We start from the raw sequence: 17,950 nt of genomic DNA on the forward strand, positions 1-17,950 counted from the left end.
ATCGAAAACAGATCTAAATTATCTTTCGGTGGTCTCAGTATATTGCCATATTGATCCGCGGCCAATGAAACTTTAACCACGACCCAGTGGTGGCCTATCCTATATCGCTGCCAGAAGCAAGATTATGACTAACTTTAACCTTAAATGAAATAAAAACTACTGAGGCTAGAGGGCTGCAATTTGGTATGTTTGATGATTGGAGGGTGGATGATCAACATATCAATTTGCAGCCCTCTAGCCTCAGTAGTTTTTAAGATCTGAAGGCGGACAGAAAAAGTGCGTACGGACAGACAAAGCCGGCACAATAGTTTTCTTTTACAGAAAACTAGAAGCTGAGTTTGGAAAAAATACGATCAACCTTCAACATAAAAGTTACATGATAACTGAGGATCATTAAGAAAGCAGCGTTTTCTTAACGACAAATTTTAGTCGCCTGAGCAACTCAGGAAGTAATATACAGCCAGTTTCGAGACAATTCACATAACCTGGAGGCACTCGCGTGTCGAACGTTAATCCCGGTGGGTCTCCGGATTAGTAATCGTATTTGATATGTGAGGTCGTGGATAATCTTGATTTCCAGTCTGCCATTGATAAATTTAATCATGATGTAACTGTTTTATATGTTTCATTTCAATGATGTCAATAAATTTCAACTATATCATGGAAGAACAGTAACAATCCGTTTTAATAATACACCCGCTGAACTGATTGAAAAAGCCATCACTAACACAAGTCAGTTGTCCTCTCTAATCTCCAATAATGATTAACCTTGAGATCTTGCCACTATGTGTCTGAGAGAGAGAGAGAGAGAGAGAGAGAGAGAGAGAGAGAGAGAGAGTTTCCAATGTGTATTCAAGCAAAGGGACAGCTGAGTAATTTATTCTAGAGTTCTGTCGTCGACATTCCAATTTATTTTGGTCAAGGCAGGGTTTACCTTCAGGTAGGCGTGCATGTATAGAAAAAGGTGGAGACTGAAGAACATAAGGGAAATACACTGAACGATTAAGGGTGAGAATGGAACGCAACTGAGAATATTAAATTTTAATTATACTGAAGAGAAGAGGAGAGGTTCGATAGCCCTTGAAGGGAAGGCAAGGTTAAAGAAGGAATCATAGATCAGCGAAAGACACATTCCAGTGTCGACACTTGAATACTTGACGCTTAAAATACATGACACAGCTTCTGAAAACACAAATAACCAGTACGAGCACAAATAGCAAGTGTGAATAAAGTTCAGATGGCCCAAAAATAGCAGAATACAGTAGTATAAATGTTACGGGTAAGATTTCAGAGACATTTCACTGGGAGTGACCAACTTGTCATAAAACTGTTAAACAGCAATGAATAACCAAGAAATGCAAAAGAAAAAATTACGGAAAATACACAGACAAGGACAGAGAGAGAGAGAGAGAGAGAGAGAGAGAGAGAGAGAGAGAGAGAGAGAGAGAGAGAGAGAGAGAGAGAGAGAATTTCGAAAACTTCGTCAAACCAACCAGATCAGCTGAATGAACGGACCCTCACCTTTAGTAAACAGCACTCCAGTTTTAAGAAGGGAAGAAAACGAGGCCACTATTTTGATCTATTCCAGAGTAATTCAGAACCTTCGACCTGGAAAGCACCTGGATGAGGACAAAAAAAAAAAAAAAATAGTAGTTCTTGCGTCACTGAGAAGAAACCATAAAAAACTAGCCAGCAAACGTCAAGTATTGCTATTCATATTCATCAGAAAAAAATTAAAGCTGCGTGATGCTGGCCTGGAAGAGATGAAAACTTCCTTCAGCGCAACGAATCCAGAGTCACTTGCGGCCATGCGATTCGAGCGTGGAAATGTTTACTTACAAGAGAGTAGAAAATCACAAAACTCAGCCACGGCAAAATATATCTGCCCCTAAATAAGACCCCTTTTTACCTATATTCATATTTCTAAAATGTTAAATTCCACATTTTTTTCGCGTAATCCTAACAAAGACGAAAACAAACATAAAAAATGAGCCAAAAAGAACATCCTCGAGTCGGAAATGAAAATAACAGCAATGGATATTATTATTATTACACCAAACTTACAAATGACATACCTTTCATCATGCGAACCCAACCAAGTCTAAGTTTATATTCACATGTATTTCTCCATTTTTATATTATTTAATACTGGACAGTCTTTGTTTGCTTAGTTTCTTTACTCTAGGTTTCTATAGAGTATATGAAAGAAAACATGACTTCTTATAGTTAGCACGACAATTTAAAATATCCGAGAACTTGAAACCGTATTTAAAAAATTAACCTTATTAACAATGATAGTAGTAATAACTTTAACGTCCACTACCACGCTAAAGAATTACTAGTTACAATACCGTATCTCTTCCCTAAGTGTCTTGCATAAGAACAGAAATTACAGTTACAAGACCAATATTCTCTTGATAAAAACATTATACCCTCTTACTACACTTCTTTCTTTAGCTAAGACTCTCTCTCTCTCTCTCTCTCTCTCTCTCTCTCTCTCTCTCTCTCTCTCTCTCTCTCTGTGTGAATCCATGAAGGAAGTTACCACCTCAAGAGATATTCAATTGTTTATTCCAAAATTAGTGAGACAACAAAAAAGCTCATCGACGATGAAAATCAATATTTGAATTGTACGTATGCATGTGTATGTATGTATGTATATATATATATATATATATATATATATATATATATATATATATATATATATATATATATATATATATAAAATAAAGGAAAAGTGTCGTACCTTTCTTCGGGTTGCCATTAAAAGTTTTTTTTTGTTTTATCATTACAAGAAGAATAAAAGTGCATTATTCTTGGGTGAAAACTGCTACTATTTTAAACACAGGGAAACTATCCGCATTATTTTATATGTTAAGTAACGAAGTTCACTAATTTTCAGGAGTCAAGAAACTGGTACTCACCGAGCCACTGCTCCTAGAATGCCATCGAGTGCAGGATACGTTCTGAAAATGATAAATAAAATTCATTAAACAAGGTGGTAACCTCAAGACCGAAACAATTGCATTTAATAAAACAAATTTCAGATAACTACACAATACAGATGCAACAATATCAATAGCAAGCATTTTGCTTGCATACTTCCAACCCCTTAATAACTTCCTACTCCAAAGACTCGGACTGATGAAACCAAACAGACGGGTGATCTACCTTCATGCACATCTAGTTATGATGTTACAATTTTTTCATGATTTTTACTGAAACTTCTTCAGCCATGTACATGGAGTTGCTATGACAGGGTACATAAAGAATCTTTTAAAGTATGAAGGTCATGGTTTAGGTCACTATCGTTCTGAAGTAGCTTACAGAGAGAGGCAGGCAAACTGGAAGGTAGGTGGACAATTTCCTTCATGCAAATTCATGCACGCTGGCCTTTCTTTGTTCCAATTTTGGCCGAAATCCCTTGAGCAGTGTAGGAGTTGCGATTGCAATTTAGGCATAAGACATACCGATGGACAGGCAGACGCACAGGCAGGCAGACTATTTTCCCATACATGGACATCTACAGTATGCACGAAATCTATGACTGAAATCTCTAAGACAGGGGAAGCGGGACAGACACACCAACGGACAGACTGACACGTGGTCAAATGGAGGGGAAATTGTATTATTCTTTGAATTTTTCAGTAGGGGAAGAGTGAAAAGTTGCGTCAGCTACTTAAAGAAGACTCGAAAGAATCCAAGTCTCATTACGTGTCATGAAAGTTTTCGAATGTAACATCAAATAAAACCACTTACGTAACCATCGCTAGTGCGTTTGCAGCAAGGCTTAAATGTAGAGCTTATTATTAAATTTTAGTAGCTGTTGATCACAACTATCTAAAACGAACAAATTGATGCCCATCATGCAAACATTTTTCTATACGGTAATTATACAAACATTTATGCCTGTACATATACTTCACATAATCTATTCAAATAAAATTTACATATGGGCATGGATGTATGCACCCATAAAACACACGCACATGCTGATACAGAACACACTAAAATCACCAAACTTGCAGAGCTTCGTTATTCCTTATATGAAACTCCTTTTAACTTCATCTTTTAGTTTCCTCTTTAATTCTATTACGGCGTCAATAAACTGGATGTTGTGACGCCAGTTTTAGTAACCATAAATAAATCAATCAATCAATCATCCCCACATTGTCGAACTCGTCTTAATGGGGAATGGGTGCAAAATAAAAATAATCTTGAAAAGTAATGATGGATTCAGAAACAAGATATTTGTGGCTCATCCCCTGAGCATTAAAAGAATATCGGTGCTTTCAAATCGAAGTATCCTATTATGGACATCTCACGAAACAGACTTTCTAATTGGACAAATTTTCGCCCTATTTTTTCTTTGTACTTTAACGGAACAATGTCAAAGTAGGTTAGTTATTTCTCTCTCACGCACACAAACGCACATATCGTACTGTATTTCCAAGCCTTGAGCAACGTATCTTCGCCATCCGATAAAATGGAACCAGTCGCTTGTTCACAGAATCAAACAAAAAGTTAACGATTTACTGGTTGGTGAACTTGCTTGCATTACAGCCATGGTGGGGCATACACAGTGTCAGCAATACTGATAACAAACCCAGAGGGGTATATATATATATATATATATATATATATATATATATATATATATATATATATAGAGAGAGAGAGAGAGAGAGAGAGAGAGAGAGAGAGAGAGAGAGAGAGAGACCCGCAATAAAGCTGATTCATATTTTTAACACTAGTCTGCTTCCAGTTCTAGTGAACTTGCCACTCCACGTATTTCCTTTCTGAGATGGCGTGGGCGTTTATCCTTGTCCATAATTTCCTTGCAGCCCGGCTTCTATGGCAGGAGCAACCCATATACTTGTCAAAATCTGCGGCTTATTGTTTTTCTTTCAATTTATTTTTGTGATGCGGGCATGAATTTTAAATTTCAAAAAAAAATCCGCAAGAAAACTTTATTTTTATATTTTTTTTAACTGTACCGCAATTGCTTCGGTGGTGTCAATATTGTGGTTTCATTTTAAAAACCTAACGATGTCAACTCCAAATTATATCTGTAATAAAGGAGAAAATGTCTCTACTTACTCACTCAAGAAAAATATTTGCGCACGCAATTATTTATGCAAATGTACGCATTTTGATCGTTAATCTAATGAAGCGGTATTCCTGGTACCAGCAAAGTACGGAAAATCTGTACGGACATCACACTCACATTCGGAATAAAGCTTTATACTCAAATAAGAAGGTTCAGGTGTAGAGAGAGAGAGAGAGAGAGAGAGAGAGAGAGAGAGAGAGAGAGAGAGAGAGAGAGAGAGAGAGAGCAAAGCACAGGAGTTAGCTGAGAGGGGGAAGGGACTGATTACACAAATGCTTAGCTTATCATAATGACGCATCATCGTATACCATAAATCAAGCACACTTTTCCTCTTTAGTAGCGAAAGCCCCTATCCATGTTTGATAAAATCATCTTTGAAGCCTTCCGCAATCACTCTTGGCTGGAGTTTCCTTCCACTTCATTAGTACTTCTACACACTCTCTTCATTATCATCATCACCAATTTCACCACGCTAATCAGAACTCTCCTTCCCTCTAACGCTTAAGGAAGAACGCAAGTGACTCCCTTCCTAATAACCAAAGATATTACAAAGGAGAGGGGCACTGAAAGGTGTATTGAGAGAGAGAGAGAGAGAGAGAGAGAGAGAGAGAGAGAGAGAGAGAGAGAGAGAGAGAGAGAGAGAGGTTTCCTAACAAGGAAAAACCCACCCCATAAATTCTTGTTCCTCTCACTGACATTTTAAATATAGAAAGGTTGCTGTTGCTTCTCAAAGCTCTACCCTTGAAATTACAGTTATCATACACCTCTTTCTCTCTCTCTCCCTCTCTTTCTTCCATTTCAAACCTCTAAGAGGACATCACCAAGAGGTCTGAATTTTCAAGTGGTCGTTAGAGATGTTTTTGCCACTAATGAGCGGTCGGCTTTTATGGGTATTTTTCTTTTCTTATCCTCGGCAAATCTCTTAAACATCAATGCCTGAACGTGAGTTTAATTCTGGTGATAACTTAATTTATTTCTTAATCATAAATGCAAAACCTCTCGCAATTATAAAGCACAGATGCATACAGGCGTGTTCATGTAAAGCAAAGTCAACGAATGTACCTTTTTACAGCAATTCAACATCTTTCTTCACGAAAGTCAAAATGACCGTAGACAATAATTACCTGCATCCTTGGAATGTAACTTACATGAAACAAAAATTGAAAAACACTTACTTTGTAGAGATAATTCCAAAAATGCAAAGAAATCACCAGCAGCTATAAATACGTAATAAATAACTTATAAAAAAACTAAATAATCCACGCATCCTACTTTGTTAATATGAAAGTGTAGTTGAAGGCTAACTTGTTTGTCCTGACCACCAAAAAGTATTTAAAAAGTACACAAAAAGAAGCTTCTATTTCTTTTTTAACAATAAAACATACATATGTTGATATCTGAGAGAGAGAGAGAGAGAGAGAGAGAGAGAGAGAGAGAGAATATGCTGATACCCAAGTAGATACTTAATGGTGGAGTACAGCGATAAGCAACAGAGCTGCAAGGAGGAGCAATGGATACATAACTGTCTGGAAACAGGAAGACGATCTCTTTTCTAATTAGAGCCTCCATTCCAACATCCAATAATGCGTCATGATTATAATGTAGAGAAATGATGTGTTCATGAGACAGACAATGGCACGGAAAACGTAAACGGAGAAACAGGGCTTAGTCTGAGTGGAGAAAAAAATACTACAAATAGGAATGTATAAAATTTTTGCAGATGAAAACATAAAAAACACAGAATACAAGAAACTGGGGATCCTTTTTGCAGGATCAAATATAAATTGGTTCTTGCATTAAGGACAGAAAAACAATCGAAAGATATGCGACATCTCTTCGCATCAGGTAAAAAATGTACAAATTAAAAAATAATTATCATCAATCAACATAAGCAAGAATGCAAGTATGTGTAACTTGGTATTCAGAGAGAGAGAGAGAGAGAGAGAGAGAGAGAGAGAGAGAGAGAGAGAGAGAGAGAGAGAGAGACTGATGAGCATCATATTAATCACCAATCGGACTTACAGTATGAGCACAGTAAACAGATAACATTTTTCTGTCACAGTCTCTCATTTACATATATATAATTACACATACATATAATATATAAGATACTATATACTAACATGTACATGTACAGTATATAATATATGTATGTACTATATATAATATATGCATATACCATTCAGTAGAAGAAAACAGATACGCAGACACACAAATAAATTATTTTTAGTTACAAATTTGTTAAATAATCTTGGTAAAAGGAAACATCGAATTAAAACCACCTAAAGAGTCAAACAGCGAACTGAGCGGGTAAATAAGATCCGTGCACGACATGTACAAGATCCCTGAATAATCTTGCAACGTGCAAATGCCGACCACTTTCGTGCAGGACAATGACATCATTGCCATTTATAACTCTAATCTCCTTTATAAATGCTGGAAAGCGACAACGCAAGTACCTTTAATTAATAAGAAACACGGGAAATAAAGAGTGGAAAGCTTTCTTGCACGCAACCTCTGTGATATTAAAAACTTTCGAATCACTGCCGCAACGAAATAAAAGCAAAGGAACAAATATTCACAAACATAAACATGAAATTGGTAAGTGTATTATACACCAGCCGGATTTTAAGGCAAGTCATTCCAAGCACAAGAGTAGAATATTGCTGCATGAAACATTTACTGGTCACTCTACGATCATCTACTCATTTAGCTCGAGTAACTAACTATAAGATCACAGTACGCTGTCTCCTGGTAACTTGAGTTCCCGTACATGCGTGCATATATATATATATATATATATATATATATATATATATATATATATATATATATATATATATATATATATATATATATATATATATATATATATATATATATATATATACATACATACACATGTATATGTGTGTATGTGTATGTGTTTCGTATGAATCAGAGTTGCAAGTTTGCTTTTTGTATAAAAAGTTGTCTCAACATACAATATTTCCTGGGTCGAAAATAAAGTCTAACGTTAAATATACTTTCACATATTCTAAACGCAAAATTTCATATTCATATATCAATACTAATATAAGTACTTAAATATCTTAAGAAAGCTTTTTCCTTCTGAATCCTCGAAAAGTAAGTCTGATGATAACACTCGTATCTTGGTGCCCTTAAGAGATAATACTGCACAGCGGAGACTTATATTTTACCTGAAATTCGACAACAGGGCCACATTCCCAGAGATATTCTTCCGAAAAAGGGACGTTGCTTAGGATTAGCATGACTTTTACGCATTAATATATTCTCATATTTTCGCAGATTTGGAGGAAATGAATGAAAGAGACGGGCGAGGAGATTTTTAAATGAAAAGACATAAAGGCAACATAAATCTTGACAATTTGTAAGAAAATTGATGAATCAAAGGAATCATCCAGCAACGAACGAATAATCTTATTCAAAATGCGTTTGTTACGAATAAATCTGAAAATTTTACAATTGACCAATGCTAGCATGCACAATACGTAGATATTGATTCCTTTAGTTCATTTTGTTCAGTGGCTTTCAAGGAAGTTAAACTTAATTGTTAAAGAAAGACAACTGGATAATCAAGCTTAGCTTATGTTAGTGTTGTAAGTTTCTCTTTTTTTCAAAATATAGCCTGCTTACTAAATATATTAAAAAAGAAAGTAAATAAGCTAACCAGGGGTAAACTGTATGCTATATCTCTACCTTTAAAGATCTACAAGTTTTCGGGAAAATCGTTAAAGCAATGAAAAACAGTCTAATATCTGTAAGTCCCACTCCCCAAGAGCTGCGACACAGGGGATGCCTTCCGGAGTTCCAAGAATGCCCTTGTTGCCGCTCATACCACCAGCGAACCAATGAGACCCACTGACCAATAAACAATTAGCACCCCAATGACGTTATGTTTAAAATTTTATGCGCAGCAGCAACGTCCGCATGCACGAATGAAAACCGTGGATCTCAATTTGTAATTAAGTCGTGAAGACGCCGCTGATGAGGGAGGAAACCATCCGTCGACTATCATAAGTAAATGGAACGAAGCGTTAGTAATTTATCTCTATTCCTGATAAGCTTTCTGAAGAGGAAAAGAAGAAGTATAGATTGATTCAGAGTCATGATAAAAAGATAGTATCTGTGAATAATGCCATTGGCTTCAACATGAATTGCATCAGAGAGAAAATATAATATACCCAAATAGCAATATTATATATATATATATATATATATATATATATATATATATATTGTTACGTGTGAGGAGTCTTGGTTGATCATGTATTATTCAATTTACGTAAATTTTACGGCCCTGCAAACCAAGATTACACGTAACCTGTCACTTGAAGCCAAAAGTTAACCTCAAAGACAGATGTTAATTAGCCAAAGGTCGCCAGTTAAGGGTTATTAACCTTAACAAAGAATATTTGAGATGAATTTGATTTTAAACGCAACGGTTCTCCCAAACATTCGGACGCGAGGCATACAAAAGCATCGAGATTTAACCTGATTTTGCTTACCTAAATCCTAGGTATTTTACTGGAATAATGGGGTTGAAGCTAACAATAAAATAATTAGGCTTAATCTAGACTTTGTAAACACATATACCCTAAGTGGTGGCTGAAGGAAGAAAACAAAGAAAAATGTGAAATACAGAAAAGTACTAGTCAATCGACGAAGCTTCAACAAGAATCGGACTTACCGTGAATGTCGAGTCGCTGCGCAAACGAGGGACCTCAGGAGTCGTATTCTGGCAGTCTTCCCAATTCACTAATTAAGATAGGCGTAGGAGAGAAAGTAATGAAGAATAAAGAATATCGTTCGGGCACGCACGCAGCGTCACCCTGGTTCAGCGACCGCTGGAATCTCTCTCACTCGACCTCGCTTCGTTCCCGCCAGAGGAGGGCTTATACCGCCCCGGGCAATCCGACCTTGACAAAGGCATCGTCGAATGCATAGAATAAAGCTTAAGGGCCACCATAACTAGGGGTCACTGAGCGTAAACCCTCTCTGAGGCTTAGGTCCCTAATGCCCTAACATATTTTGTTTACAAACTTTCCAGCCTATGGGGTTAAATGCCTAAATGCTACCTATTCCTTTCTCCAACGGATGATAAAGTTTGAACTGAAGACGCTTCTAGCTTGGGACAAAGCAATTTCCCTGTCTCAGTCAGGCTGATATTTCTATCCCTAAATGTTCGAGGGCGAACAGCGTAAATATTTATAAAAGCTCCCCCCTTTAAGAGGGCCTTCACTCCCTTTTCGGGCGTGAAGGTCTATACTAAGCAAGCTGTTCGCCTCTCGTAGGTTACTCTCCTTCCCCTGAGCAGATTAGTCCTGGTTAGCCTACCTAGCTACAGAACTACCTAACCCTAGATAGGACATGAGCTATAATCACTACTTAACCTAATTCTAATAGTACTAGGAGGTGCTCACGGTTTTTATAGGCTACCTCCTACAATCAAGATGTGTTTTAGACCTAGCCTAGTGGTACGTTCTATGATATTCTCTAGCCTAACCTATCCTAACCCGACCGTAGCACCAACATAAGAGTTAACATTCTAACTAAATTACAACATGGTTTATGTTTAATACAATTAAAATTTACTAGTTAATTCATGAGGGTTGCCTCATATGATAAATGGGTGCCTCACTGAGGTCTTAGGCCATGCGTGTCACGAGCATCGTGGCTCGTTTCACAATAGTTAAGATTACTGAAATTAGTTAGGCTACTTACATGATTACTGCGGCTCGGTGGTAAGTGGAAAGAACAAGGTTACTAAATTGATGTACCGTACTTTAAGGTGGCCTAGGCTATGCACAATGAAAGGAAGAGATCACACTGGCTACCTTCTCTGGGCAAGGGGCCAGGATCACTCTTAGATGTTAGGGCACTGTGCCAAGAGGGCACTAGTGCCAGGAGGAGCTTATAGCTCGGCAACTACTGGGCTCTCTTCCGCCCCTTCTTCTTCTTCTTCGGTTTCCTCCAAGGCCTATCAGTAGCTGGCCTAGCAGGTGATGAGAGCACCAACTCCGGGGACAGGCCAGAAGGGCTAGCGGGCGCGAAGTCAGGGGCAACTGCAAAAGCTGCGGGAGGACTCCCTACTCCGGCTGCTGCGACAACCAGAGCGAGAGCGATCTCGACTTCTGCGTCCGAGGATGCCAGTTCCTGGTCTTCCAAGGGAGGGGTACCATTTCGATCCTCCAGGGGTTCATCCCCTGGAGTCAAATTTTGCAAAGAAGAATCTTGCAAAGAAGTAGTTTCGGGTGCTGGAGGCTCTCCAGTCGCGATGATCAACTGCATGGGGAATCCTAAATCTCCCGGAGGAGGATTCGCCTCATGATTTAGACCCGGCATAGGGGCCTTTTCCATTGGTAGCTCAACGTCCGTGGCGGACGGAGTCTGGCACTGCTCAGTGCTCGCAAGTGGCACTGGCAGCAGTTGAGGGTCAGGCATGCCTGATGAGTGGTCCGGAGGTGCAATACCTCTCGGACGACTTGGGTTTGGCTGCGGCAGAGATTCCTGCCCCAGCAGGAGATCGTAGCCTCTCCTAGAGTTTTGTTCGGGGGCGTCCGCTGGGCGTTGCTTGCTTGGGCAGCCCTCCCAATTTGTGGAGTGGTCTGCCCGCTTGCACGTCCTGCAGCGGTACTGCTCCTCCTGAATCTCTCTTCGCGGAGGGGGAGGACCTCTTGGTGGGCCAGCCCTTCGCGATTGGAGAGGGCTAGGCCTGAAATAGGTTGGTGGCGCCCCTTCCGCGGACCACTTTGGTGGGCGGAAGGTGGAGGTTTGTCATTTTGAGAGTTTTAGATGGGGCCTCCGTGGAGGAGGTAACGTGGCTGCGGAGTGGCGTTGGTGACGGGCTTCAGAGAAGATCCCGACCCAACAAGAAGACCACTCCGGGCCGAATTCCACCTACCACGCCAAGGCGGTGGGGTATCGTGCCCCAAGGTGTCATTACCTGGAGTTGGACCGTAGGAACGGTAATGGTGTGGCCCTCTATCCACTTCATTTCCCACCGCGTTTCTTCGTCAACCATGGCACCGGCTGGCACTTGGGCCCTAGTGATCAGGCTAATGTCTGCCGCAGTGTCTACTGTGACCGGAAGGGTCACGGGCAGGCTAGTGCTCTGAAGAGGGGCCACCGAGATGTACTGGGTTTCCAGTCTCTCGGGGTAAAGGATCCAGTGCGGACCAGCAGCAGAAAATGAAGTGCTGATTAGGTTGACAAATTTGGTGGTGGGGACATGATGTGGACAGGCCGGAGATCCAGCATTGTAGTGGCTAGCAGCCCCACAGGATTTGCACGGGCCTTTTGGATGGGCTCGGTGGCCTGCAGTAACTGTTGGAGGAGAGGGCTGAGCGGATGAATCGGGAGCGGAGTCCTGGCTGGTAGGGTTAGGCTGCTTAATAGTGCCGAGTTTGTATCGGCACTCAGCTTCAGCGTGGCCCCCCTTCTTGCAATAGTTGCACAGGGTCTTGCTAGGCAGTCCATTCTTCGGGCGAGTGGAGTTCGAGAGGTAGGCCGGAGGGATGATTCGCTTCTGAGAGGTGCTATGCGACTGATTGAAGGTTTCCCACGAATCAGCCATGCGACAAGCTTCCATAAGTGTGGAGGGCTGTTTATCGTTAAGATATACCGCAAGGGGCCCTGGCACACATTGGAAAAGGTCTTCTAGCATGGTCCGATTGAAGAGATCCTCAAACGTCGTGCAGGCCAAGGAGTCGAACCAGCGCGCACCGGACTGGGTTTTGTGACATGCCCATTCCGTCCAAGACCAGCCGACTTCCTTGGCAAGACCTCGGAACCGTTGTCTCCATTTTTCTGGGGTTATCTCGTAGGCCTTTGTAATGACTCTACGAACTTCCGCCATGTTGCCTCTCTGGCTCTTCTCCAGTGAGCGAAGCGCTGCCTTGGCTTTTCCCTCCATATGCTTGGCTAGTATTAAGGCTCTCTCCGTCTCCGTGGTGCTGTAGTTATCGAAAAGAGCCTCGATCTCCTCCAGCCATGCTTCTGGCTCGTCCTCAGTCCACTGTGGGACTAGGGAATTGATGCTCGAAATTGGAGCGTTTGATGCAGCAGGTGTAGGACTGGAGGCTTGATGGCTAGCCATAGCTTCGGCATTCTCCATTTTCGCTCTCTCAAGCTCGAGCTCCTTCTCCTTTAGGGCTAACTCAGTTTCCTTGCAGGCTAACTCATGCTGTCTCCTTCTTTCTTCTCTTTCCTCTTCATATTGCCTTCGTTCTTCTTCATACTTCCTCTGCTCGGCTTCATACTTCCTCTGCTCGAGTCTTTCTTCCTTCTCCCGCTTGGCCAAGTCGTCCACTTGCTCCTTAACCCAGGTGGTAAGTTCCGAGCCGGTGAGACCTGCCGCCGTCCCCAGCCCCAGGAAAGTTTTATAATGCTCTGCTGCCATGGTTCTGGTGGGGAAGGGCGTCTAACCGGGTCGACGGGCGTACTTGGGCAGCGAGGAAGTGTCTCTTCAATGACGTGGCACCCTTTCAAAAGGTGGCACTGTAGTGTGGGTGTGCCGTGTACAGGTCACACTGGTGGCACTCAGTATCCCTAGGCACTGGTGCAGGTTAGGTTCCAGAAGAACCTTCTCTTCTGTGTTCCCTTTTGGTTTTGTTTTATTTATTTTTCTGGATTCTTGCTTGGTGGCACTTATGGTGCCAATGTGTTCCTAGGGACCCTCCACTGGAGTCCAACTAGGCTATATGGGATGAAAGGCACTCTACACCCCCTGCAGAGTGCAACAATCGAATGAGAGAGAAAGGGAAGGTAAAAGAGAGAGAGAGATAGAGAAGTAAGCTATTCCAGTGATGAGTGCTGCAAATTATTGGCACTGTGGAATAAAGTGAATTTGGGTTTTTTTTTTTTTTTTTTTTTCTTAAAGATCCTCGTGAGTGGCTGGTCCCAGTACCGGCCCCAGTGCTGGCCCCTTCTTTTTCAGAGGGTGAAAACTACTGTTTGCTTCGGTCTGGATAGCAGGCCTCACTCGTGACCGACAGTTTATCACTGTATTGTAATTACTCTTAACTTGTCCTCATCTATTGTGGGACAGAGGTGTTTCCTTTTATTTGGCTTATTGTATTCGAATTAATTAGCCTAGTGTCGGCCGTTCTTTCTTTGAAGAGGGTCACGTACACTTAGGTTAGGAATGCTTACTTGAATGAGAGAGAGAGAGAGAGAGAGAGAGAGAGAGATTTTCAATCAGCGAATTTCTTGCTGCTTGAGAACATGTAAACAAAGATTTTATACATGCACAATGGCATGGATCTTAATAAAATGATATAGATGCGTCGTCTTGGCTTCCTTAGGGATTACTTTATTATCTTAATTTTCCCGGGAGCCGACGTCACAAAGTTTATCGTAAAAATTTTAAATTTTCTTTATATGATTTTTATAGCAGGTATTTGTATAGGAACTTGTTATGGTATTACTCCTAACTAAGGCCTATCTTTCCCTGCCTAAATTATCTTTTGTTTTTTTTTTTCTAAGATATTCTGTCTAACTTCTACTACGCAAAAAAAGAAAGTAGTTCCAAAAGGGCTGGGAGCAGAGTGGTCACAACAGAGAATGACAATAACAAGGTCTTAAGATGGCGGAAAATCCCGTTAGGCCTAAATTTCAAAACAACCGCGCGGCGGGTATTTTCTTTTTAGCACAAATTCAAACAACGAACGAAACAAATGCAGGTATCCAGATTTTACTTTAAATATACCAATCATGCATAGCGTTTTACGTTACGGATGGAAAACTAAATTACCAAACAACTTTGTGTCTTTTGTTATCGTTCTCTCGCGGTGAAACATCCTCGGCAAACAATGGAATAGATTTGCGTGATTTGGAACGGACCAAATTTACTTTACTGAAAATGTATTTTATGATACAATTACTACTTCCGTTCGTTCGCCACTTCACTGACACGGTTTTTGAATGATTCCCGCTATATGCAAACAATAACGATCAGAATTGCCGACGCGATTTCTAAATTACTTTGTGTACATGAAACGGGCTCCGCGATTCGGCCTTTGAATACGTTATGGACGACTTAACTCGAATGCTCCGAACACAGTAAAAATGCCATTCATAAATTATGTCTCTCGTTATAAATTATGTCTCACTCTGTTTCTACACCCTTCCTACCTATGCTAATTCTCGCTACACTTGTTATTATAACTATTCTCTTTACTGAATATGCCTGGTTCCTTGTTTGGAAGAATGAAATGGAATTCAATATCTGACTTTTATTTTATTTTATTTTATTTTTTTATTTTTTTTTTTATTTTTTTTTTTTTGGAATTAATGTAATTTAATTTCCTTTTCTCCAGATTCTTTCTCTAAAATGTACTTTAGATTCTACGCAAGGTCGCCAATGTTACGTGTGAGGAGTCTTGGTTGATCATGTATTATTCAATTTACGTAAATTTTACGGCCCTGCAAACCAAGATTACACGTAACCTGTCACTTGAAGCCAAAAGTTAACCTCAAAGACAGACGTTAATTAGCCAAAGGTCGCCAGTTAAGGGTTATTAACCTTAACAAAGAATATTTGAGATGAATTTGATTTTTAAACGCAACGGTTCTCCCAAACATTCGGACGCGAGGCATACAAAAGCATCGAGATTTAACCTGATTTTGCTTACCTAAATCCTAGGTATTTTACTGGAATAATGGGGTTGAAGCTAACAATAAAATAATTAGGCTTAATCTAGACTTTGTAAACACATATACCTAAGTGGTGGCTGAAGGAAGAAAACAAAGAAAAATGTGAAATACAGAAAAGTACTAGTCAATCGACGAAGCTTCAACAAGAATCGGACTTACCGTGAATGTCGAGTCGCTGCGCAAACGAGGGACCTCAGGAGTCGTATTCTGGCAGTCTTCCCAATTCACTAATTAAGATAGGCGTAGGAGAGAAAGTAATGAAGAATAAAGAATATCGTTCGGGCACGCACGCAGCGTCACCCTGGTTCAGCGACCGCTGGAATCTCTCTCACTCGACCCGACTTCGTTCCCGCCAGAGGAGGGCTTATACCGCCCGGGCAATCCGACCTTGACAAAGGCATCGTCGAATGCATAGAATAAAGCTTAAGGGCCACCATAACTAGGGGTCATTGAGCGTAAACCTCTCTGAGGCTTAGGTCCCTAATGCCCTAACATATTTTGTTTACAAACTTTCCAGCCTATGGGGTTAAATGCCTAAATGCTACCTATTCCTTTCTCCAACGGATGATAAAGTTTGAACTGAAGACGCTTCTAGCTTGGGACAAAGCAATTTCCCTGTCTCAGTCAGGCTGATATTTCTATCCCTAAATGTTCGAGGGCGAACAGCGTAAATATTTATAAAAATATATATATATATATATATATATATATATATATATATATATATATATATATATATATATATATATATATATATATATATATATATATATATATATATATATGTACATATATGTGTGTGTGTCATTTGCTATTTAGGCATATTTTCTCTCTTATGAAATCATGTTGAAGTGAATGGCATTATTCGCAGATACTATCTTTTTATTATGACTCCGAATCAGTCTATACTTCTTCTTTTCCTTTTCAGGAAGCTTATGAGGAATACGGATAAATTATTCATGCTTTTCTCACTTATGATAGTCGACGGACCGTTTCTTCCCTCATTGGCGAGTGTCTTTATATATATATATATATATATATATATATATATATATATATATATATATATATATATATATATATATATATATATATATATATATATATACATACATATATATACATACACACATATATATATATATATATATATAGTATAACACACACACACACACACATATATATATATATATATATATATATATATATATATATATATATATATATATATATATATATATATATATATATATGATCCAATCAAGGAGTCTAAGACCAATACTGCAAGAAATGAGGCGCAGCTCTTGTATTTTCATTTCTGCCGGCTGTGTTCCAAGTATGAAGCATAGTCTGAATGTAGCTCTTTCGAGGAGTCAAATAAAAGATTCAAGGGAAAGTACCCTAGAATAGATATCACGAGTCGAAATTCACTTTAATGCTCAATAAACTAAATGAAGAAATTAGAGACGGAGAGAGGGAAAACTATTGCTCTTCCCAACAACGTCTTTTGAACTCAAAATTATTCATCCCGGTCAATTATCAATACATGATAGGATTAAATAAAACATGACTTTAATACTGTTTGACGCACTGAGCCTAGTTTATTAAAAAAAAAATTGTGAATGAATGCATGGATCTATTTGCATTTTATGAGTAAATAACGAGATAATTTAAACCATTGTCATTTAATGTAGGTATAAATTTTTCTATACCTACGTCCAATAAAGCCAGTCGATTAATTTGTAATGGATATGAAACAAGATCTACTGCACTTAAATACTGTGTTGCATTTACGACAAAGGCCCTGATCACCGATAAAGTAGCAATGAGGAGGTACTGATTCGGCACGGGGAAAGGTTTGTCTTCTGGCACTGGAGGAAGTGGTGGAATTTTTGGCGATCACTCCTGTTAAAGGCAGCACCGGAACTTGATGTTCCCCATGAAGATGCCGCATGAGGATACGAGTAGTAGAGTTGAAGAAACCCTTGCCCAGAACTCAAAACCTCGGTGTGACCAGTCTACAAGCCGCATCGAAGAGACGGGATCCTCGCAGAGGAGACATACCTGATGAATTATGGCACCGGATGGAGATCTCGCAGCTATTGCAAAACACCGTGCTGAGAGTCTTCATAGAGGCCATCTTGTACTCATGTTGGAGCG

General features: G+C 39.7%; 1 long non-coding RNA gene across 2 annotated transcripts in view; it reads right to left on the reverse strand.

Annotated features, from left to right (window-relative positions):
- Positions 1-2,768: 2,768 nt before the first annotated feature.
- LOC136843646 (uncharacterized) overlaps positions 2,769-17,950 on the reverse strand; it is a 116,003-nt gene continuing 100,821 nt past the window's right edge. For both annotated transcript variants that reach the window (XR_010854629.1, XR_010854628.1), the window contains exon 3: positions 2,769-2,969. This is a non-coding gene — a long non-coding RNA (uncharacterized lncRNA). The remainder of the gene's footprint in view (positions 2,970-17,950) is intronic.

The sequence above is a fragment of the Macrobrachium rosenbergii genome, chromosome 12, assembly GCF_040412425.1.
Source record: "Macrobrachium rosenbergii isolate ZJJX-2024 chromosome 12, ASM4041242v1, whole genome shotgun sequence".
NCBI classification, from domain to species: Eukaryota; Metazoa; Arthropoda; class Malacostraca; order Decapoda; family Palaemonidae; genus Macrobrachium; species Macrobrachium rosenbergii.